The sequence below is a fragment of the Grammomys surdaster genome, unplaced genomic scaffold (assembly GCF_004785775.1).
Source record: "Grammomys surdaster isolate TR1022 unplaced genomic scaffold, NIH_TR_1.0 174, whole genome shotgun sequence".
Classification (NCBI taxonomy): Eukaryota; Metazoa; Chordata; class Mammalia; order Rodentia; family Muridae; genus Grammomys; species Grammomys surdaster.
The window spans coordinates 5,752,240-5,776,039 of NW_021604622.1; the positions used below are offsets into that span (position 1 = coordinate 5,752,240).

Here is a 23,800-nt window from a genome sequence, read left to right on the forward strand (position 1 = left end):
GCTCTCTCTCTCTCTCTCTCTCTCTCTCTCTCTCTCTCTCCCTCTCTTTCCCTCTCTCCCTCTCTCCCTCTCTCCCATTCTCTCTATCTCTATCTCTCCCACTCTCTCTCTATCTCTGTTTCTATCTCTCTCCCTCTCTCTATCTCTCTCTGAGCTGAGGACCAAACCCAGGGCCTTGCACTTGCTAGGCAAGCACTCTACCACTGAGCTAAATCCCCAACCCCTGACCCCCCCCACACACACACACCATTCTCTCTCTCAATCAGCCCAGTGAAGGTTTTGTAATTTCCCTTTGGTTCCAACAAGGCCCACTGAATTAACTCAAGTTTTAGCATTTGCCTCTGCCACATATGGGTCAACAATTCCAAACTACAGTTGGTATTCTTATTGAAGCTTATTACTCAAAACTAGGAGGTCTGATGTTCTTCCTGTTTCTGTATCTCAGGAACAGAAGGAGGAAAAATGGTTTCACCAAGCATCAGATTTTCTTCTTTTATTTCTGTGTTAATTCTATATAGGACTGGCTGTCCCACTGAATCTATTTCTGCCTCAGTCTGTGCTTCTCAGACCCAGCTACTCACCAAGATTATGCCACAAATGATTTCTTGGATGCATGTGGGTGTTCTTCCTTCAAGGGCTTGTGTTTACAAGTTGCTATGAGTGACTAGACCTGTTGCCAGAATGCTTGAAGCCTCTCTGATTTTCTGAGTATATCTGAAAATTTATTCACTGAGGCCTAAGTTTGAGCTAATATCAATAGATAAGGCACAGCTTTGGTAAATTCATCAGTTACAATGACACCAGCAGCTCCGGATAGACAAGAAATACTTGCTGTCTTTTTAACCTGTGACTTGTGGGAGATTTCCATGCAAAATCTCATCTGGTAGTCACATAAAGACCAAACCTGTGAAGTCTATGCTCTTGAAAAAATAAAATCCTCGACTTGCTTGCTTCATGACACAATACGCAGATACTGTGTCTCCTCTCATATTGAAAAGCAAACAATGGAACATGGGACTCCAGGTATGATCTAATAAAGGCACTAACAAAATCAGACTTTCCATTTTCTGTGCTTTATGCCATACTCCTAATATTGCAGCCAAACTGGTCATTAACACTTAATACTCAAGTAGAGAGGGGGGAGGTTTCATTGTTTCCTCAATAGCTGGATTTTTAAAATAAATTTACTCAATATTTTTGTCAAATTTTCCCCTGCCCCAATTCCTTCCAATAACCCTCTTTCCTACCCAACCTACTTCATTTTCTTTCTCTTGCTTTAAAAAAAGAGTCCATTTTGTGTTGTCCAACACTTCCTGAGCATGGGGCCTGCCCTGGAATGTGGTTGATATGCCCAGTGTTGTTGCACTCTTTGAAAAGAAGTGATTTTTCCTTTCCCTTAATAACTGTCCGTTGCAAATATTGTTTTCCTGGGGAGTGTGGTCCTGTGCCCATTTCTCTTTCCTCCACACATTGATTTTGTCCTGTTTGAACTTGAGGTCTTCTGCATGCTAGCCCGATCTCTGTGAATATCCATCAGCATCAGTCCTGTTGTGTCTGAGAAACACTGTTTCCTTGAAGTCACCCACACCCTCTGGCTTTTAAATCCTGCCTCCTTTACCACATCAATTCCTGAGCCTTGAGGGGAGAGGTGTTATGCAGAGATTCCATTTAGGGCTGAGTGCTTTAAAATTTCTCACTTTCCACAGGTTGTCCAGTTGCAGGTCTCTGAGTTAATTACCATCTACTGACAGAAGTTCTCTGATGAGAGTTCGAAAATACAGTGATCTGTGGATAGAACATTATGTCACTGGGGGTTATTTCATTGCTGTGTTCATTTAGGTTTCCCCTAGACCCATCATCTAGTCACAGATATCGCTTCTCCACCTTTTGGCTATGATCAAGTGTAGCATCTAGTCGCAGCTTCTGAACCTCATTAACAGTGCCATGTGTTCCATCTCACAGAGTAGCCCATATACCTTATCAAAAGGTGGTCGGTTACTCCAATAACATCTATGTTACTATGGCACCAGCGAGTGTATCTTGCAGACAGTATGCTACTAAAGCTCTCAGGGAGCTTTGGGTAAGACTGAAAATTGCTTTTCCTCTCCAGCAGCATGTATGCTATCATCCAACACTATGAATGCTAGTTGTAAGAGGTTAAACTTCTATTTGGGCACCACCTTGATTTCCCCATGTTCAACAGCATAAGCGTGTGGTATCTTCAGTAATAATCTCTTAACATCATGTTGTGGAAGGTAATCAGTATCATTGACAATAGTTTGTAATGTTTGAGGGTGGTCTGTGGGACTGTTTGGCCAATGGCTCAAAAAGATATAACCATGTGAGTGTCATGGTAGTGTATGATGTCCAGTTGGGACATTGTCTCCCACACTCTATGGTAACTCCATTTAAATTCAATTTATGCATGCATATATTTTAGGAAGTGTCTACAGGAATAGATTTCTCTGTGGTTTTTCAAAAGACCTTCAGTGTAAGTTGTCCCTGTTCCCTTCTCTACCTTGTGCACCTATCACCCTTCCCATTTAACCCTCCTATTCTAACTTCCTCTTTACCGTGTGGTAACAATATAGTTATTACCCATCCTTGGTCCCTGAAGATCGCCTCCCCTTCATCCTAGTGCCCTGCTTTCTGTTTAACCTTGGTGGTTATTCTGATTGAAACACGCATATATAAAAGCTAATATTGGCATATGAGAGAAAACATTTGTCTTTCTGGGTCTCAGTTACATAACTCTGGATGATTGTTTCTAGGGCCATCCATTTACCTACAGATTTGATAATTTCATTTTTCTCAAAAGCCAAATAATATGTCATTGTATAAATGTGCCTCATTTACATTATCCATTTACCAGGTGACGGACTTCAAGGCTGTTTCCAATTTCTGGCTGTTATGTATAGAGCAGCTATGAACATGGATGAGCAGGTGGCTCTTGTGTATGTTCCCCTTGTGTATATGCCCGAGAGTTTTATAGCTGGATCTTGAGATAGATCAATTTTCAGCTTTCGGAGGACTCTCCATACTGATTTCCATAGTAGCTATATAAATTTGCACTCCCACCACAATGAATAAGTGTTCCTCTTTCTCCATAACCTGGCCAGCATCTGCTGCCATTTATTTTATTTATCTTGGCCATCTTGACTGGAGTATGATGAATTCTCAACGAAGTTTTAATCTTCATTTCCATAGTGATGAAATACATTGGACACTCTCGGTTCTTATTCATTTGTGCATTATCTTTTGGTAACTATTTCTGTATCCCATGTTTTAATTTGGTTATTTGCTTTATTAATGTTGAGAGGTTTTTTTTTAGTTCTTTGTATATTCTAGACACTTATCCTCTGTGAAATGGATATTTAGTAAAGATTTTTCCCCATTCTGTAGCTGCTGCTTTGCTCAAATGATGTTGTCTAGTGTGTAAAATCTTTTAACTTCATGAAGTTCCACCTATTAACTGCTAGTTTTAATCCCTGTTCTATCCGTAGCCTGTTCAGAAAGTCCTTTCCTGTGTCAATGAGTTCAAGCCTATTCCTTACTTTCTCTTCTGCTGTATTCAGTGTATTTGGTCTTATGTTGAGGTCTTTGATCCATTTGGAGCTGAGTTTTGTGCAGGGAAATAGATATAGGTCTATTTTTATCTTCTGCGTGCAGCTTCTCCAGTGTGTGTTTTTTGGCTTCTTTGTAAAAGGGGGGAGGGGGAGGGGGAGAAGGAGATGGAGAGGGAGACAGAGAGACAGAGAGATAGAGAGACAGAGACAGAGACAGAGGCAGGGACAGAAACAGAGACAGAGAGACAGGGAGAGAGGAGAAGAAAAGGTTTTCATGGTGTGTGGATTATTTATATCTGCATCTCAAATTCTATTTTATTTATCAACATCTCTGGTTTTATGCCAATGCTATGCTATTTTTATTGCTGTAGTTCTGAAGTATAATGTGAAATCTAGAGAACCTACAAAAATGAGCATGCATGTGCATGACGTGCCAAAGTTAAATCAAAATGAATAAAGAAACTTAAACGGACCCATAACCCTTGTGAAATACAAGAGTAATTAAAAATCTTCAAAGTAAAGAAAGTCCAATGCCAAATGGATTCAGTGCAAAATTCTACCTGACCTTCAATGAAGAACTAACACTAATACTCCTCAAATTATTCCATGAAATAGAAACAGAAGGAACCTTTCTGAATGCTGTTTCTATCAGGATCATACAGTAACAGATAAGCTATTCCTTTAAGAGAGAGCAATGAGGCTATGCGGTGTTCCTGTGGGCAGGGCTGAGAGAATAAGGACATCTGTCTCATTGACACAAAAAGAAATAAGCAAGGATGAATTTCTCTGGGGCTCAGTGATAAGGCACAATCATAGAGGAATAACGTAGCTAGAGGGACACACCACCACTAAAACTAAGTCACAGCAAAGGTAGACGTGGAAGAAAAGAAGGCCCTAGAGTGCCCATTTCCCATCCTCTACTTCATGCTGCATGTCTCTACCTCTACCTCAAGAAGCTAGACTCTTCAGAAGCCAACCTTCTGGAAGGTGAGAGAGCCTAGCAGTCAGAACCATCAAACCCAGAACAGGCAAAGAATGAACATGGAAGGGAGGACAGAGACTGACCAGGGTTAAGCAGCATGCCAGTTATTTGATACATATTGAATGAATAAAAGAGGTGAAAATAATGAGAGCCCAAGACATTTATTCAATAAAGACTTTGGGGGCTGCTGAAACTACAGCTCCCTTGATGTGTTTGTGCTCCAAAGCTCTCATTACTACTATGGGGTATTTCAGCCTGTCCACCTCAATGCAGCCTCTGACCTGTGTCCTGCTGCCTCTGTGCCTTTCTCCACCCTCAGCTCCTACCTCTTGGTTTCCAAAAAGAACATAGATTATGGATGGGAACAAAGAGGAACAAGGGTAGTTCTGAACAGAGTTAGGGCATTATCAAAGAGACCTCAAATAATTCCCAGAACATAAAAGGCATTCTAGAATATTTAAGAGATTCTTTATTTTCTATTTTAAAGAAAATTTGGTGCCATTGTACGTTATAAAGAAAATTTGGTGATTTATTTCTAAGAGGCTTGCCCCAAACATCTATGTCATAAGCTGTGGGTTCACCAGACACCTCATTACCAAATGTCTTGTGGATGAGCTTCTTTTTTACTCCAATAGCTTTCATCCTATTATGGGCTTTGATTGAAGACACAATCCAGCATTCTAGCCAGAGCAGCAACGTTGACAGCGTAGTGACTGTGTATGAGTGTTTCAGAATTATGGAGACACTGGTGGCCACCATAGGTCTTCTGCTGGTCACTTCCTCCTCTTTAGCTGCATTAGCAAGAACATCAAGCACTAGTTTCCTCAAGGGATGGTTCCTAGGACTCTGGAATTGAGTGCTAAGAAATTATTTCAAAGCCTTTTTTGGCTGGTTCCACTAGCCAGTTGGCTCTCAGATAGAATTGGGAAAAGAAACTGGACAATAATTGTGAATTTATCTTCATAAATAAAAGACATTTTAAGGGAGGAGATGTTTTGCTTTGTTTTTTTGCATGTGTATGTGATCCGTGTGCATATGTGTATATATGTCTGTGTATATGGCAATTGTATATATGCAGATGCACTTGCATGTAGAAGCCAAAGGTTGATGTCTAGAGTCTTCCTCCATTTATCTGCACCTTATATATTAAGATGAGATCATTCACTTGAACCCAGAGTTTAAGTAAGTCTACCTAATCTAGCTAGAGTTGGCTGATCCAGGTGGCCAGCTTGCTACAGGGGTCCTATCTCCACCTCCCATGTTTACTGGGATCTGGGGTTGTAGGTACTCCACCATACTTCCCCAGGATTTACACGGGTTCTGGGGATCTGAAATCCAGTCTCAGAGTCACATGGCAGGTGCTTTACCCACTAAGCAACCTTCTCAGCCTTAAAAGCCAGGCTTATAAGGTAGTTTATACCATGTACAGACCTGGTATGCATTCAAATGTTGAAAGAGTTCCTTTCTATCTGAGATCAGCATTTCCAGCTCTTATCTATTCTGTGTCTCTTAAACCCTAGCCAGTGGGAAACAAGAGTGTGGAATTTCATCCAAAAGCCTAAAGTCAGAAAGGCTAGCTGAGATAAGGTTGAGGCTATAACACCTGGTGGGTACATCCCAGGAGAAAAAAAAAAAAAACGCCTTACCCTACATTTAAGTGAGCCTTCCACTTCTCACTCTAAAAAGTCATCTCCTGCCAAAGCATGTTTGAACCACTGATGAAGGATTCAACTTAAACCTCACATAAAAGTGGATGAGTGTAACTCAGCCGAAGCCATGTCTATATTCCTCAGAAAATCCCACCTAGGGCCTCCAATAGATTCCTTAGAGTTTAATCCCAGTGGTGTCAGCTGGTAAAAGTGGTCTATGAGCTATAGATTAGATACTGAATTAGTGGTAACTTTCTGACAGTATGAATAAACACTGTTTAAAAAAAAGAATGCCACATTCTTAGGAGAATAAACTCAAATAATTAGGGACAAAAGAGGAATGATGACTATGACTTATTCTCTGATGACTTGGGGAAAATGTAATTTTTGGTACATGAACGACATAAGATGATGAATGACATATTAATAATTATGGTCTTTGTGTGTAATATATGGGATTTATTTTTGCAACTCTTTTCTAAGATTGATATGACTTCATAATGAAGTTGCCAAAACAAGTAAGTCCAGCTCTTCTAAGTAAGGGTGCTCAGCTATGCTATGTGGCACAGGAAGCTAGAAATGACATCTCCTGCTTTGTCCTGTTTGAGCTAAAATGAGTCATCTTCTCTTTCAGCTAAAGGACACTTATCTGTGAAGGTGAGCACCGCAGATATTTTGCACATGAACCCTGAAGGTAAGGAGGGCTTGATCAAGTGCCCATATGATTACCTTTCATTGTCCATCTCATCCAGACAAGGGCAGGGACTCAGCTTTCTTGATTGTCAAAGAACATCATCTCAAACCATCAATGTGCACATTGAGTAGTCCACTATCCTCAAAAAAAAGATCTTCAGTCTCCTTAGCTGATTGTTTCAAAAATCTGATGCTCATCTCCTCGTTTTTCTCAAAAGCTTTTCGTGGTTGTTATCCCCTAGCAATGCAATTAGGAGATTTTTATTTCTTCTTTATACTTTTCTGTACTTGGGAGAATTTTTTTAAAATGTCTCGGTTACTTTTATGATCAGAAAGAGAAATATTGCATCTGCGTTTATTTTTCCAACCAGTTCAATACCTATTCTCTCACTACTCTCTGAGACTTTCCTCAGCCTCTTTAATATTGTCACTACTTGAACCTGATCTGTGCCAGCCTATATGACAATGCTCATACATGGTGAGCTCTCAATTTTCTCCATCTACTAATAACAAAGAAGCTCTAGAAGCCAGCACCTACCAGCAAATAGGCCATGGAGAAATCACCCACAAAGATTGCCTCTGAATTCGCCACAGTCAAAGATCTAAGCTACTTAAGAAGGTAGAATAGCAGATTGCTTTTGTTCTTTGAGACCTTGCTTTTGTTCTTTGAGACCTTGCTTTCCTACGCTTCCAAAGAAAGTGAAAAACTCATTAAGATAGGAAACTGACTAAGTTACTAGCTGAAGAAAAATCTAAGCGAAACATTTCTACAATTTCTTTGAGCCACCTTGTGATTGGTAAAATGGTGACTCTCCTTTAAAGGCCATCTCTCACTCCAGTGAAGGCTGGCCTATCCCATGGACCAAGGAAGCTCAAAGATTGTCAAGACCTTCTGAGTCAAAGATCTTTTCATCACAAAGATTGCTCTCTGGTAGTATAGTCAGCAACATCGGAATAGAATACCACTCCAAACCCAGCTTCAACAACCAACAGTATTTAGACATTGCTTAGGGTCCAGGGAAGGAAAAAACCATTCAGACTCTGCCAGATGTCTCCTAAGTGGAACAAAATCCCTTCTATCAAAAACCACTTGTCTAAGTACGTAAGCCCTGGCAGGACCTTCTGTCTTTTCATTTTAATAGACTGAAATTCATAGTGTACAGAGTGTATATAAAGTACAGAAGACACAGGAAAAGCCTAAAAAATGGATGCCATAGTCATTCAGACACTGGGTACAAGAGATCTCTGTGTCATTAATATCATTCTCTGGACAATCCATTAACATAAGGACTGGTGGCTCAATCCAGCAAGAGTTCTATGCATTTCTTCCTTCTTTCTTGGCTTCTGCCCCTGAGTTCACATGGTACTTGAAGGATAGATTGAGAATCAAAAGCTTTATGTCAAATTCCTTAGTAATCTTTTGCCAAGTGTGTTAGAAAGCACAGAAAACTGGAGTCTGAATTGTATCACAAACACAAGAGAGATTTGCCTGCAACTTACTCTTTTTAACTTTTATGTGTACTTACTTATTAACCACATATTTGTGTTAAAAAAATTACATCTGACTAACTTTTCAAATCTTTTAAGCATAAAGGCATAGATCCTTTACTAAAATTCATCTTTTCCACTCCAAACAGTACACAGCAGGTGAAGTGTTGGTAACAGATGTTCCCGTGGTTGCAACAGGATATTGGGGCCCCAATATCACATCCCAGTTCACACACATAGGTATTCATTCTGCTTGCTCATCTCTAAGTACCCTTGGGGCCTTTCATCCCTCTTCCATAGCATCCATCCTAGTCCCATGTCCTCCACCCTTACCCAACCTGCATATGGTATGCAAGGATTATCCTGATGCCAGTGAATATCCGTGAAAACACAGGCAGAAACTTGAAGGCAGTTAAGACAAGCCAAGACATACAGCAACACAGCCCAGTTTCAACATAAGAAGAACATCCAGGAACCAACGGTTCCCTGAAAAGTTGGGATTCAAATTAAGACCAGAACTTCAACTCCTGACTAACACCCTGACAAAAATGCCACAATCCATTGTAAGGTCTGTAAGCTGCTTTCTGGTCTCCTGCTTTTCAATTATGTTCCACTGGTTGTAATCACTTCAGAGCATGGCAAAGCAAAGCACCGCCCTACCTGGCACCTTTCATCCTTTTACAAGAACTCTGGTATCTTCTATGTTCTGCCCATTCCAATTCTTTGTAGCTCCTGTTCATGCACTTCTGACTTTGGATCTTGACAGATTTGTGAGATATAAAGACACTTAGAATCATCCAAGAGCAATGGGGAGGATTTGCCATCCACTAAGCGTCTTTTGATGTGCATCTAAAGGTCTTTACCCATTATCTTTGTACACATCAGATTTTTCTGCCACCATCCCCCAATTCTTGCCAGTTGGGCTTCTACTTTGACTAAAACATGGTGTCATGCAAAATCTGTGTGCTAATCTTGGCATATAGATATGTAGTTCTCTGATAGATTTCTTGCTTAGTATGTGTGATACTGTGGGTTCACTCTCCAACAGAAGATCTAGCAGAAAGATCTGGAGTGTTGCCTATAAGGATTAATACCTTAACTTATGCCTAAATATTTGCTTATGATATGGACTTTCTTGCCCATCTGTCAGGGCTATGGATTTGGAACTCAAGGGAGACTAGTTTTGATTGTAGCAGAGGAATTAAGTGCACTGACCCTTGTTTACCATGCCGCTAGCCCCAGATATCAACTTAAATGTATGTCTGTTGAAATTAAATATTAAAAATTCAATTCCTCACTTATATTGAATCCATTCCCAATATTCAATAGCTGCATATGCTTAGTGGTCATCTTATTGGGCAGGAGAATATCTGGAATACTTCCATCATGACAGAAGTTTCTACAGGAAGAAGCTGGTCATCCCAATGAGAAGTTCTGGGAAAGTGAGAAAGCTCAAATTAACAGGCTCTGCAGTGAGGGAGAGAAGACAGGGCAAGATTCTAAAAGGAAATTGAAAGAACTATTCAAAGTACTTCAACTAGGTCAACAATTATGTCCCTGGTACCCAACCATGAACAAATGCACAACTACTCACGACAAAACACTAGGAAACAAAGACATGACTATCTTTGAGACTGTCTTCAAAACCCATTTTCTCCCCTGTCTAGTCTTTGCAGTCAGTGAACTCATTGGGAAACAAGAGACTTGTCTTCTAAATCCAGAGGCAAGAGGACCCTGTTCACACATTGGAGGCAATGAGCTCCCACCCAAAAAGAAGGCAATGCTCTGGTGGCATCAGATCCTGGGTCCATATGTAAAGGTCCATTTAGAGCTAGGATTATTCAAACCAAAGAAAGCAATACAAGGAAAAGGTACCATCTCTCTGAGGGCTTATGTCACTATGAAGAGTCTAAGGAACACTGGGGGTTTCCAGGACAATTATTATCCCTGTCATGGCAGGGGTGGAGTGGCCATGGCCTACTGCTAACAGCAATGGTTTAATCCTACATAGCACATTTCCAACAAATAGAGTACTTTCAAAAAGTCACTCATCTTCATCTTTTCTCACAGAGTCACTCACTGAGGAAAGAAGAGCAGACGTGGCCTTCTTAGAAAGGAGAGACAAGCCATAGTTAGCAAGGCTGGTGAATTTCAGGACCAACAATAGAAACCACCCACCTAACCTGTCTGTAGTTCACAACTCCTCTCTCTCTCTCTCTCTGGTGATACAAGTCACTTAGCACCTGTTCAGGTCTCTAAGTCTGTCATCTCCAAGGCTATGACCTCCTCATAGATGGTTCTGCAAACTCAGCTTGTATCTCACTCCATCTCCGCACAGAGTCCCCAACAAGCTCACTGACTTTGTCTCATCTACTCAAACTGCTTTAAGAGGAGACAGAAGCAATCGCCATTAATTCTGATTGCTGCCCTTCTCAGAAGATCCCTTCTTGCAAGCAAAAACTCATACTCGATAATTGTAGAAGAAAACCAGTGTTTGTGTCATTGTGCACACCAGGTCTACTGTCTGTCTTCCTGGCAAAAGGCAGGAAGGAAATGCTGCTTCCCAAAATACTCAGTCTGCCTTGACATAGATACTCTTAACTGTGGCAGATTTTGCTTTTTCTAGAAAACTGAGTTAGAGTGCTTCCATTCATATGACTTTCAAAAGCCTGTAGCCAAATATGTCATATTCTCACATTTAAATAAACTCATCACTCAGGCTGTTTAATAGTCATTTGCATACTTGGCTACATGGAAAACTGGATTCTATATTTTCCTTGAGCATACAAAGATATGCAGAGTAACTATGGCCTTTATGTCCAATAAACTCTAACACTAAATCCACCGCTGACTAAAAAAAATACATAGGAAATAAAATCTAAAGCTATTTAGATAAAAAATAATATTGAAGATGGCAACAAAAAATAAAATGATCACTTTAAATGTTTCCCAATAGGTCAATGTCCCTAGCTGCCACATCCAGCATTGTATGGCTTGGAAACATGACAAAGAGCAAAAAGTGAATGATAAAGGGCAGATACGCATACAGAAAAGCTAAGTTAGCCAAACTATGCACATTCTGAAAGAACAGCCCCAACTACTCAGCAACCTGGAACCTCAGCGTGTTTACTATGTAGAACATAGAGGGAGAATATAACTAGTGTCGGTAGGAAATCTTATTAGGTAACCAATCTCAGGGCATAAACTTCCAGAAGTTATATTGCTACTTTTTACCCACACTGATCAGTTGGACTACTTGTATATACTTTCATCATTTGCATTTGGCCAGGAAGAAAGCTTTACCAACCCTCTAAGGCTCAGACTAGGGGTGGAGGCTTTGCCTTTCCCATGAGTCTGAGGAATTGGTCTTTGACATGGTTGTACCCCATGTCATACAATACAAATTCACTCAGAATTTCATCTATTCTTGACACTCTCACCTAAGGCTTTTGTGGTTCTCTACACCTAGCAATGCACCCCTTTCCTTCCATTACAGCAAAACCCCAGTGTTTTTCAGTCAGCAACAACCTTTCTCTACATCTAAACTATGACATGTAACAGACTACTGCGCTAGCTATGTCAAGCTAGCTATCTGCTCAAAGCAAATAGGCCATGCTTTGGAGATTCCACTTTCTCTCAGGGCTGAATAAGTCCAGACTCTAAGCTTCTTCTGCATCTTTTTGTGGTATGACCTTAGAGAGGATACTTTGAGCTACAAGCCATAGCATGCCTGGCTAAAGGTGGATTAAACACTGGGCATGTAGTACTTTCCTAAGAAGTTCTGAGAAAATCAGTTTTAGGTTTGATTTAACAGGTCATGATAACTTCAAGGAACCAGAATCAGGATAAGGGATGGGGGGCAGGGGGCTCCTCTCCCTTTTTTTCTTTTTCTTTTTTTTAGCAGAGAGGAAATTTTCTGCTATGCTTCTATCACTAGAATTTAGTGGGATGGCCATTCCTAATGCAGTCCATGGACAAAAATTACTACAATGGCCCTGATTAGCATAGCCTGCTATTTCCTCATTCCCTGGGGCTGGACACCTGATGCCTGACTGGACTCTGCTTAAAAACAAAGGGTGAAGTGGGTGTTGGAGAAGAAACCTGAAGTATCTGCCAGACTCATTGGGTGGATAGGGCTGTGTCAAAGACAAGACAAGGAAGTTTGTTCTCAGCTGAGAGGTACCCTCCACAGGGAAGCATCCTCATCTCCTTGACCAGGTCAGATCATTCATGACAACAGTCATGGCACCTACAGAGCATTTTTCTTACACCTGTCATTTATGTGTTTTACTGGATTCTCTTACTTTGAGAGACTGTATGTATATACTAAAGGAATTCTTTCTGCACAAGATTTATTTTAAGTCCTGTTCTTACATCTAAGTATACATAGCTAGATAAAAAGATAGATGGATGGATGGATGGATGGATGGATGGATGGATGGATGGATAGATGGATGGATGGATGGATTGGTGGATAGATGGATGGGTGGGTGGATGGGTGGATGGATGGATGGATGGATGGATAGATGGATGGATAGATGGATGGATAGATGGATGGATGGATAGGTAGGTAGATGGATGGATAGATGAGTGGGTGAGTGGATGGATGGATGGATGGATGGATGGATGGATGGATGGATGGGTGGGTGGATGGGTGGATGGTTGGATACCTAAACATTACAACCACTAACGTGGCTCAATCTACCTGTTTTCTAACCTAACCCACTACACTCACAGCTGGATCTTTATCTCTTCACTTCTTTCCAGTCCCACCCAATGAGTCTACAATGGAAGTATTTTTCACTCTACTTCCTGAACTAGCCTTGGGTCTGGCTGTTACCGCTCTGACTGGGTTGGTACCTTTTCTGCTAAGATGGTTACTTCTGAAGGAAGCTGAACAAAATGGAAAAGGGAGAAGGGAAAAGCAAGTAATTATCTTGATAGATATAGTAGCCCAGATGTTTGAATGCAGAACTAAGTCTGAAAGAACATCTTGTTCATGAGTGATAAAGGGTGACTCAGGGAGGTAGAGACAGGATGTGCTCCTAAGGGAAACACAAGGAGAAGGGTTGACTTTGGGACTGGTTTGGAGCATTATGAGATGGGAGAGATGTGCAGACTCTCTGCGTTCCTGGCCCAATCTGTGAACCTCTCATTACTCCTTTAGACTTCCAGCTCCTAGTGCTTTGTATTATAAGTCCTGACAGAAGCTGACAAGCCAGAGGAAAATTTATACACAGAATTTCAGCCCTGCTGAAGTTTCCTCTGAATAAGATGCCTGGCCTTTCCTCAGAGTCCCTGAAAAAGATATTTTCTGTGAAACTGCCATTCACCTACTTGTCATAAGCTGAATGGCAAATATTGGGTGGTTGCTCCCGGATGTTTTAAATGCACTCAGACACAGTAATGTAAATTAGGGAAAGTGGGAGGAAGTCTTAAAAACAACTGAGCAACAAGTGGGGAAGAGAGCTGTTGAAATCCTTCACTCTAGCTTAAGAGACAGGCCTATGTTTAGCTAAAAAAATAATACATGGAAGTTGGCTCTTAGCCACTGCTGGACATATTGCCAGAAACATGGAGACCCATTTCTATATGGTAACCTCTGTTTACACCACTAAATGCCAGGTTTTTGTTAGTGAGCTTCTTTTTGTTGCATTAATGGTGCTATTCAAATGTGCATCCTCAGTTGCAATAGAAACTGCCACTTTTTATTTTATTATATTAGAAAACTAATCATTATCTTATTTAGAGTAATCCTCTCTCCCAAAGGGAATCACTATTGCTGTGTTGGCATAAATGTGCTTCCTATCCACTGTCAGCGCACCCATGCACAGGCAATTGTGAGAATTAGGATCAGGCGTGTCTACTTCCTGTGTCTAATTACTCCTGCACGTTACCTCTGGAAATCACTGAAATTTTAATTACATTATGTCAAGGCTTAAATAATACTCTACTGTTGTCTATGCTACGATCTCGATAGGCAATCCTTTAGGATCTGATGTTTAGATTGTTTTCTAATAATTTGTTTTTGTGAATAACACTGGGGAGGTGGACTCTGTTTATTCAAGAAGTGTTTTGTGCATCTAAGTTCACTCAGGATAAAATTCTGAAGTGTATTTTCTAATTTAATGAGTATCGGTATTCTTGAGACTTTTAACATATTATGAGAAAACTTAATCCAATTTACACTCAAACTACAAGATACTAATACAAATGCATTTATATAATCAGTGATACCATTCTGAAGCCCCCAGGGTTGGAAAAAAGAATAAAATAAAATATTTTATATGAAAATATTTTGAAAACTAAAAAATTCCATTAAAAGAAACATTGCCATGCTATCTGTTTTTAAATGACCCAAGTAGAAGATATCAGCTTCTGTGGTCAAATATTGTGATATTAATAGCCTTTTAAAAGCACAAAATCCTTGCCAACTTACCTCTCTACATTCAGGAAACACTCAGACACTCAATAAAGTTTACTTCCTCAGAACCATTTATTGAATACCCATGTATAGAGCTTTCTTTTAAATTTGAGGACTAATACACACACACACACACACACACACACACACACACAATCAATGAGCTTCTAGTCTAGCCTGAAATATTGTAAGGGTAGGGAATTGCATAAAGATGAGTCTAATTAATTTTCAGTACTACCTTGTACAACAGCTTTGTGAGACTTAAGATGTCTACTGAACGGGAGTTGAAATAGAGGATGAGGAGGTATCTGATCTTCCCATTGGGTGACCATGAACCTATCTTTACTGCTTCTAAAAATACCTGGATAGAAAGAGAGACATCTTTGTGGGCAAAGACTTATTTTAACAGGCTACGTGATAGGATTAGTAAGATCCAACAATTATGTACCTGCTACCATTGCTATAGAAATCGGTGGAGCGTTAAGTGAATTAGATACGAAAGCAGGGGCTGACTGTACAATTGCTTGGAACCATAGTAGGAGGCAGAGATTTTAGGGATGTGTGAGGGAAAATAAGGGGGGGGGTCAAATATAGCCACTGTTAGAGGAGCAAGACAAATCCTTAAAGAGGAATTTTTACCAAGTATCTGACATGTGGTGGCCAAAGAACCCTTCAGCCCTGTCAAACCACAAAATCTTTGTTCTTTTTTAATGCTTGGAATGACAACAGGCTGGGTGTAGTCTCCAGATGGGGTGGAGGGTGAGAACAAAGGCCATCGACTGGAAGCTGTGACATTTCAATACTCATCCTTCATTCTGTTCATGTTTAAGCTCTGCCATGGCCTCAAAACAGTGGTGCTGAAACTGGAAACCCTTCCCCTGAACTGTACAGGGTACAAAGTGACCATGACCTGCTTCTCTTCCAATGTTAATCTGCTGGACACCCAGGTTTCCATGTGCTTGGCACATGAACCTACAGTTTCAAAGAACAAGTGGGGATTTATAATGTCATCCTTTAGACCATAATGGGCACTCAGAGGTTTTTGCCAAACACCCAGGTATGCGTGAGCCCTGTCACTTAAGGACACCTAAGAAAAGTATCTCAAGATGTTATATACTTTGTGTTTCAAGTTGACCATTGATAGAACTAAGAACATTGTCAAAGCGATCAATTTTTCTTCCAAATTACATTGGTTAGATAATATTATAATCAGTTTCTGTTTCTAAAAACTAAGCTGATAAGTGTTGGACTACACTAGTAGATGCCTGCCAGGTTATGAATTGAAATCTTTATGGATAAATGCCCAAGTAGAGTATTTTTGGAAAACAGAAAAATTGAACTAACCTTTTAGTACTGACATCCCAAACTATTATCCCCTTCATAGTTTCAGAGAGTTGTGGTTATAAGGCACAGCACTGGTTAAATGTTATATCAACAAGCAGTCATTTTATTCTTTTAAAGCAAAGAGTAAGAATGATTTGCTGGGATTTGCCTGGTCATTGTTATGGTAGAAAAGTGTGTAGATGTTTGTGTAAGCCTGTTCTACTTCATTGGCCTAAAAAAACTACTAGTCAAATGAAAATTGGGGCCCCAATTTGCTTGATAAACAGCAGTGTCATGGAGGACTTCAGAAATATAGAGATACAGAGAAGTATTCATTCTATAACTGAGAGACACACTTGAGTTTTAAGACATTAAGCGTGCTCTGTTTTTTTCTAACTGATAGTTTCTTTTGACGTGTTTTTATTTACTCTTTAAAATTTTCATGTATTTTAATCCCATTCCCTTTCCCATATTCTATCAACATCCCTACTCATTCTATCTATCTATCTATCTATCTATCTATCTATCTATCCATCCATCCATCCATCCATCTATCTCTATCTCTATCTCTTCCCCCTCTCTCTCAAAAACAAAACAAAAAACAATTAAAAACAAACCTAAAAAACAAATATAGCTTGCCTTGGCCAGCTCCCCTTGGGCAGGGGACCTGTTTTCTTGTTTTTATCTTATACCACTATTTAAAGCTCAGCTAAGCAGCTCAACTGTCTTGAACATGAATCAGATCCAGAAAGCAAACCAAATAGACATTTGGATCACGTAGATGTAATGAAAGCCATTCATCTATAAGACAAGTGGAAATTTCCATTGGTCCTCCCTCACAACTTCTTGTCGCCATTTAAGTCACTTTAACTTTCTAAATTTTAATTTTCATATTAGCTTTCCAACTTTCATAAAGAAAATATAGCAATGTATTAGAATGAGGCTGTTGAGGTCCAGTAGAAGAGAGTTAGTAGCAAAAACAGCTATTAACTATTAAATTAAAATATTTAGGGCGCAAAAACAATGAAGGATGGAAAGGTCTGGAGAAGAAGAAAAGAAGGCCAACAAGAAAATAGCTAGGCACTGAGGATCCTCGAGTCCTAGGTATTCGGTTTAAGCAAAACATCTTCAGTTTGTATTTATTCTCTGTATAGCACCCTGGGACCATGCCATCTCACTATAACTGATATGTTCACAAATGATATCAGTGTTCTAATTAAGAAGCCATAGGAAAAAAAAAAAAGAAGTGAGCAAAGTGAAAAAATAAGTCACTGTGCCAAATACATTGTGACTAATGGCCGCTACTCCTAGAGACTGTATAAATGTCTGCTGAACAAGCTTCACAGGGTCGCCTCTCCTTTTGGGATGCAGGATGGCCCCAGCATGCTGAAACATTAAAAATTCCTCTTGCTTTTTTGCAGCAAAAAAAAAAAGAAGAAGAAGCTATAGAAGTAAATAATTTTTACATTTGTATCCAATTCATTAAAATATTTCTTTTTGGCTGGGGACATGCTTTAGATAGTTAGATACATAGCTACCCCATCCATGATGTGTTTTCATTGAAAATAAACATTTTTTTCATTTGAAGATGGACACTTGAAGTTTCATTTGTTGCTGAAAGCCTGCACAGTCCTTCAATTTCTAATAACTATTTTTCATATGTATTTTGGCTATTAACCAGCTGCCCTGCAGCCAAATCTCATTGTACATTTTAGCACATCTCTCCTTGAGTTCAAATTAATGCACATGAATTGGTATGGAGGAATCTCTAAGGCCTCGGAGCTGGGCCTCAGTCACTTGAAGTGCATCTTGATAGCAAAAAAGAATTCCCTGGTTCAAGGGTACATGTTATCGCTCGCCTCCCCACCCTCGTGGATCTGAAACTGAGAGAAAAGGGTGAAAATATTATGTTCTTTATGGTTTTCTGTAAGTGAGTCAGGCTGAGTTTGTAACTTAGTGATGGACTGCTCACCTCAAATTCCTGACGCTCTAGGTTCAATCACACACACACACACACACACACACACACACACACACACAAACATTAAAAGGAACCAGTCATTCATCAAGTATTACTGTACCTGTGAATGTGTGCAAAGTGACAGGGTAGGTGGCATAGAAGCTGAACGAAATGACTTTGATAATATAGTTCAAGGTGGCACTGAATCAGCAGACCAGGCATCAAAGGTTTACTTACTCATATGTACTACTTGATTGAATACTATAGTTACCAAAGTAAGCAGTAATAGCCAGCCATCTCTAAATTATCCATAGATTAGCCAGGCTAAGTAAAACCAAGCATTTTCAATACTCAGTCTCTAGCTCCAAAGCTTACTAACTAGATCGTTACTTCTCAACCCTGTAAAGTTCAGTAGGTTCTGAGTGGAATTCCAGAGCTTCCCTTCTGTTGAATGATCTCTTGGGACCACAAAATCCTGCAGGCCAGGAGAGAGAAAGAAATGTGCAGATGAGGATGAAGGAGGGGCAGAATGCATATGCAAAAAAAAAAAAGCTTTAAAGGATAAGACTAGACTAAAAAAATTGTAGCATTTCTCCCATTCTCCAATGACAAAGATCAATCATCTGACCCCATGCAACCACAGGAGGAGCAATGAGAAGGGCAAAGGCTATAGAGAGAAAGGAAGGTTAGACCCAAACTGTGATGGGTACTGGCTCTTTTTTCCTTCTCCTGTGAGGGACTCTCAATATCCTAACTGACATGATAAAAAAAAAATACTGCTTAGAAAGAAGAGATAATTTCGACATCTTCTTGGAGAGGGTTTCTTGTTGGACTTACTAGCTTTCTCAGATATGGATACAACTCATCCTCGGTGCTCTAAAGATGTTCCCATCAGATACCTGGCCATTTTCTTTATTGATGCTTGAAGGAAGTCATGGGTTACTCAAGGCCACACAGTCACTGTGAGGAGGGAGAAGAACTGGACCTCCCTCAAACTCCTCATGCGTAGAGATGAACCTGGACCAGATTTGCTCAAGTCTTTGGTTTCCTTTCAGTGCATTTTAGAGTTTTTAGATTCAAAAACTCCAAAAATTTTCAAGCAGGCAGCCAGAGGCAGTAAACCGATAATGAATCTTTTTTATTTTTTTTTTAAATTTTCCATTTACTTCCAAGCTTATTTCAAGAAATTAAGAAACATACAGAAATAGATAGGCTTGTTACCAGCAGTAATTTATTTGTGTGTGTGTGAATATTTAATGAAATGTAAGGTTCTTTTCTGTTTAATTAAACAGCATACACACACACACACACACACACACACACACACACACACACGCCTCTGTAAAATAGAACCTTCTTTTAACAATCTGGAAAAACATATGTCTCCTCCTACTGCAGTGGCCTCTTGGTAGCAAAAGCTGGCCATAGAAACAAACTGCAGTGAGATTTCCATGACTTGAGGCAACATTTATTTTGCCTGGTTGGCTGACTGGTGCTTTTGGGATTGTCTAGTCTCTTCTGGGCTCCGGAGAACTCCTTTTGCCTTCTTGTTTTGGGACCCAAATTGAGGATGTACTATCTGATACACTACTATATCTCTATAACTTAGAAAAGAAAACCTCCGCCACATCCTGCACCTGTTTCTGGATGGATGGACGGATGCAGCCAAAGTATCACCCCCATTCGCCACCACCTTTCCAATGGATGAGTCTAAAGTAATTGGATTCCAGTGTGTTCCTTTCCAACGTAATGCCTCAGCATGACTTATAGTGATAGATGTTTCCCTGTGGCTGGGAATAAGAAAATATTTGGGGACAATAGTCTAATCAGCCTGTCCCACCACCACTAGACCTTCATCAAAGTCTCAAATGTGGCATTTCTCACAGAAAGCCAGCCCCTCTGCTTCCTTCACATCTTCCTTTCCTTCCTTTTACCACTAACTGGAGCTCTCAAGGTTCAGCTCCAGTGACAGTCACAGAATTACATGTTTGAAATGCCCCCTTCCCGGGCCCCACATCCAGAGACGTATTACATCAGGAGATAGTGTGTACAAACCAGTCCCTAAAGACAATGCCCAGAGAAATTTTTCCCTAAGATTTTCTACATCAGAGCCAGTGGTAAAAACATTTTAACCTAGCTTCTCCAACAACTTTATTTGTCCAAATGTTTCCTAAGGGGGGCAGTCATAGCTAACAATCTACATTTCTAAGTTCTTTCCAAGAATGGTGGTTGAATCATTAATCTGCTCCAACGGCAATGGCTGAAAGAGATCAACACTATTATTTTGAGTGTCAGAGATATTGCCTAGTGAGGGGCTACTAATATAATATCTACTACTATAAAAGGACTACCATTGACCTCCCATAACACCCAGCATTAAAGCCACCTTTGGGAGTGGGTTTGAGCATGGAGACACTTATCAAAAAGAGGGAAGACAATCTTGGAGAATTCAGAGTCTGTGGTACCAAGGTCATCTTACCTGTTTTCCTGTTCTCATACCAGGTGCATTTTGTATGTCTTGGGTGGGGCTCCTTAAAGGTAGGATCATTGGTCCTCTGTAGATACCTAAAGTGGAAAGCATGCAATAAATAATTGGAGATCTGAAGAATAACTACTACTATCTTCTTTATCCACTAGCTATGTGACCTTAGGCAGTTCACAGAACATGTCTGGGCTACAGCATCCTCATCTGTGAGATAAGAGTAATAATTGTCCTCATATATCACAATTACCATATGAGCTAATCAAATTAACAAAGCAGTGACTGGGATGCTCTCACATTTTATCACCGTGGTTGTGAAAAACTGGGAGGTTCATGAGATAAAGTTTTTCATGTGTTACCCTTTTGAACATCAGTGTCCTCGTCTTGGACATGAAACTGATAGGGTGGTCATAGTAATAAGAATGACAGTAATGGCTGCTCTGATTTCTTAAAGGTATGTTGTAAGAATAAAATATGATAATGTGAGAGTGTTTTATATACTGCAGCCTACAGTGCAATAAAAGTTTGAGCATTTTGCCTTCGATGTTAAGTCAGAGTCTAAAGACTACATTCAGTGTTTCTGTGATGCTGCGTTCTCCGTGTAATGGTGAACATTCAGAAACCTCTCTCAGTCTTGGTTTCCTCTTCTGGCAGTGAGATCTTGTAATAGAGGCTCCTAAGTGTTAAGCAGCATGCCTATTAGTGATTATCCGCCCTGGGTATATCTTCTAATAATCTGAAGAACTTTGTTGTTGTTGTTGTTGTTGTTCATGCATCTCCGTGGACCCAATTCAAAACAAGTTAGTCTACATCATCCATCAGTATTCAGGGAGATAGAGTCCTAGTGATAAAGATACTTGATAAAAGTACTGAGGAAGTCTTATAAAGAATGACAAGTTCAAAGCTTGCCTTGGACCCAGGGTAAGTTCAAGACCAACATGGTTAACTTGGCAAGACTATCTCAAATATAGTTGGGAAGTGGAGTGGAGCTATACCTAGGGATAAAGGACTTTCCTAGCATATGAGAAGCCCTAGGTTTAAAACTTATACCAGGAGGAGGAGAGAGAGAAAAGGAAGAAGGGAAGGGCAGGGAAAGAGGAATAGAGAGATAGAGGAAGAGGAGAAGAAAGAAGAGAAAGAGATAGAAAAGGAGGAGGAAGGAGGATCCATCTATAAATAGGGTTGGGTTCTGACTCAACCCCCACTCTTGTATAGTGTGTATACATAACCTATGCACATCTTCCCATACTTTAAATCATCCCCAGGTTATTGATAGTACCTAATATAATATAAATGGTACATTCAGTTATCATACTATCCTATTTAGGGAACGACAAAAGGTCATATTCAGTAACAGTGCCAAAGCTTTCCAAATGCTCTCAGTCTGGGGTTGATGAAGCTACGGATGCAGAAGTTGTGAATGTGGCACTTCCAGCCATCTTCAGAATCTCAGGGTACACAGAATAGGAATGAGAACTCTCCCACACTGGTTGCGTGAATCGTGGCTTGAAGGCCACTGGAGCCTGTGGAGTGGCTTGGTGAGCTAGCTGCAAAAACCTTCTCTCCGAAACATGTTGCTCCTGCACTGTTATTTATTGATGGATGATCTCATGGGTGACTGGTTCCTCTGGACCTCAGGCCAACATGAATTTTCCAACATCTGTCCAAACTCTGCCCTGTCCAGGGAGAATTAACACTTACCCGGTTCTTATTCTTCCCTTTAAGCCAAAAAAGTTAAGTAAAAACAAAGCTCTGCAGTGAAAAGTTGTGGCAGGGACTCTAAGCTGAGTGAGAGTTAGTATCATGGGAGTTGGGCGTGATGCCTCTAACTATGGGTAAGCATCTACATGTAAAAGTAACCCTAGTGCAGAGTTGAATACCGCACTGAACTTTAATTTGCCACAGCTAGCTTTTAAGATAGATGTTTCTATGAAACCACCCTTATGCAGGACCAACCTGAGCCAGCTCCCATTTGGACCACACTGTCTCTGCTAATTAACTGAATCTTGCAGAATGCAGCTATCTGTGTGAACAGCGCGTGGATGTACACAGCACAGCTCCCTCTGAGGAACCTCTTGGGTTTTTTGAGACAGGAAGAGAATGGAGCGGATGGAGTCAGAAGTGAATGTTTTAAAGTATCTCCATAGTTATTGCTAATAGCTTTCACACAACCATGCCGATCTAGCTAAACCACTGAGCAGTTGTCTAAATGGCAGCTGACTTGGGTTGGTCCACAGGGAGACAGATCTCCTAGGAAATTTAATTGAGGATAAATTACCACACTGTGGCGTAAGCATCTTTGCACTAGACTCATTTTAATAAAACAAATGCAGAGCACTTATTCCTAGCTGGAGTTATTGCTCTGAAATCCAGTGTACAACAATCTTAATCTTCAGCATGCTGTGAAACAGCTAATCCCTTCTGTTCTTCTCTCCGCCCTGGGAAGATTATGTCTTTTGTTTTCCAAATTAAGTGCTAGCATTCTGTAACGGAAAAGGTGCATACGTGACATTCTTACCCAGTTATTTCAGCCTCTGGCCATTTAGTGCTGGGGGCAGTTGAGGCAATCCAGTGAGCAGAGGAGCCCAAAGGAAGCATCTAACAGTGCCTAACACCTAATGGATTAATTTATTTCAAATTAATTTGCATAATATGGAGTCTTGCTTGCATTTGGGAGACAAGAAAGATGTGAGAAATGGATTTAGCCTAGTGGGAAGGATGTATGGCTGGCAGCACACTAATTGCTTATAGTAAAGAACCAATGTTGGTCAGCTTTATGTGTGCCCAGCTTCCTTATGATGAGGATCTTGACTTCTGGGGAAGGGAGTCTGTTTTCTTCAGGGACATGGCTCCTTAATAAGTTCCCTGTGCTCTGCCACATTGTGCTACAGCCATAAATGTACAGGCAGCTCTAAGGGGACTTAGTGAGGTTTTTTAAAAGCACATGAAGTTTGAAAGGAATAGTGTTAGAGAAGGTTGGTGACAAATTGGCGGGTGGGGGGAAAGGGAGCACTTTTGCTCAAAATGTATTATATATGTATACGAAGTTCTCAAACAACTTGTAAAGATTTTCAAAAACCAAAAATAACCCGAACACCTAACAGTAGAATTAATGAAGAAATTATAGTACCTCATTCAGCAAACTATAAGTGAAATAAAATAAAAATTATGTGAAACTACATACAACAACCAGAATGCATCATACAACAATGAAGAATGACAGAAGCCAGATA

The 23,800-nt window shown here is 40.2% G+C and overlaps 1 protein-coding gene across 5 annotated transcripts in view; it reads left to right on the top strand.

The window, feature by feature from the left end:
• The window catches only part of Prlr (prolactin receptor), a 172,812-nt gene that overhangs the window by 113,628 nt on the left and 35,384 nt on the right, over nucleotides 1-23,800 (top strand). For 4 of the 5 annotated variants that reach the window (XM_028767541.1, XM_028767540.1, XM_028767544.1 and 1 more), the window contains one exon: nucleotides 6,832-6,891. The gene's annotated coding sequence lies outside the window, so the exon portion shown is untranslated. The remainder of the gene's footprint in view (nucleotides 1-6,831; nucleotides 6,892-23,800) is intronic. The other variant, XM_028767542.1, reaches the window with a different exon arrangement.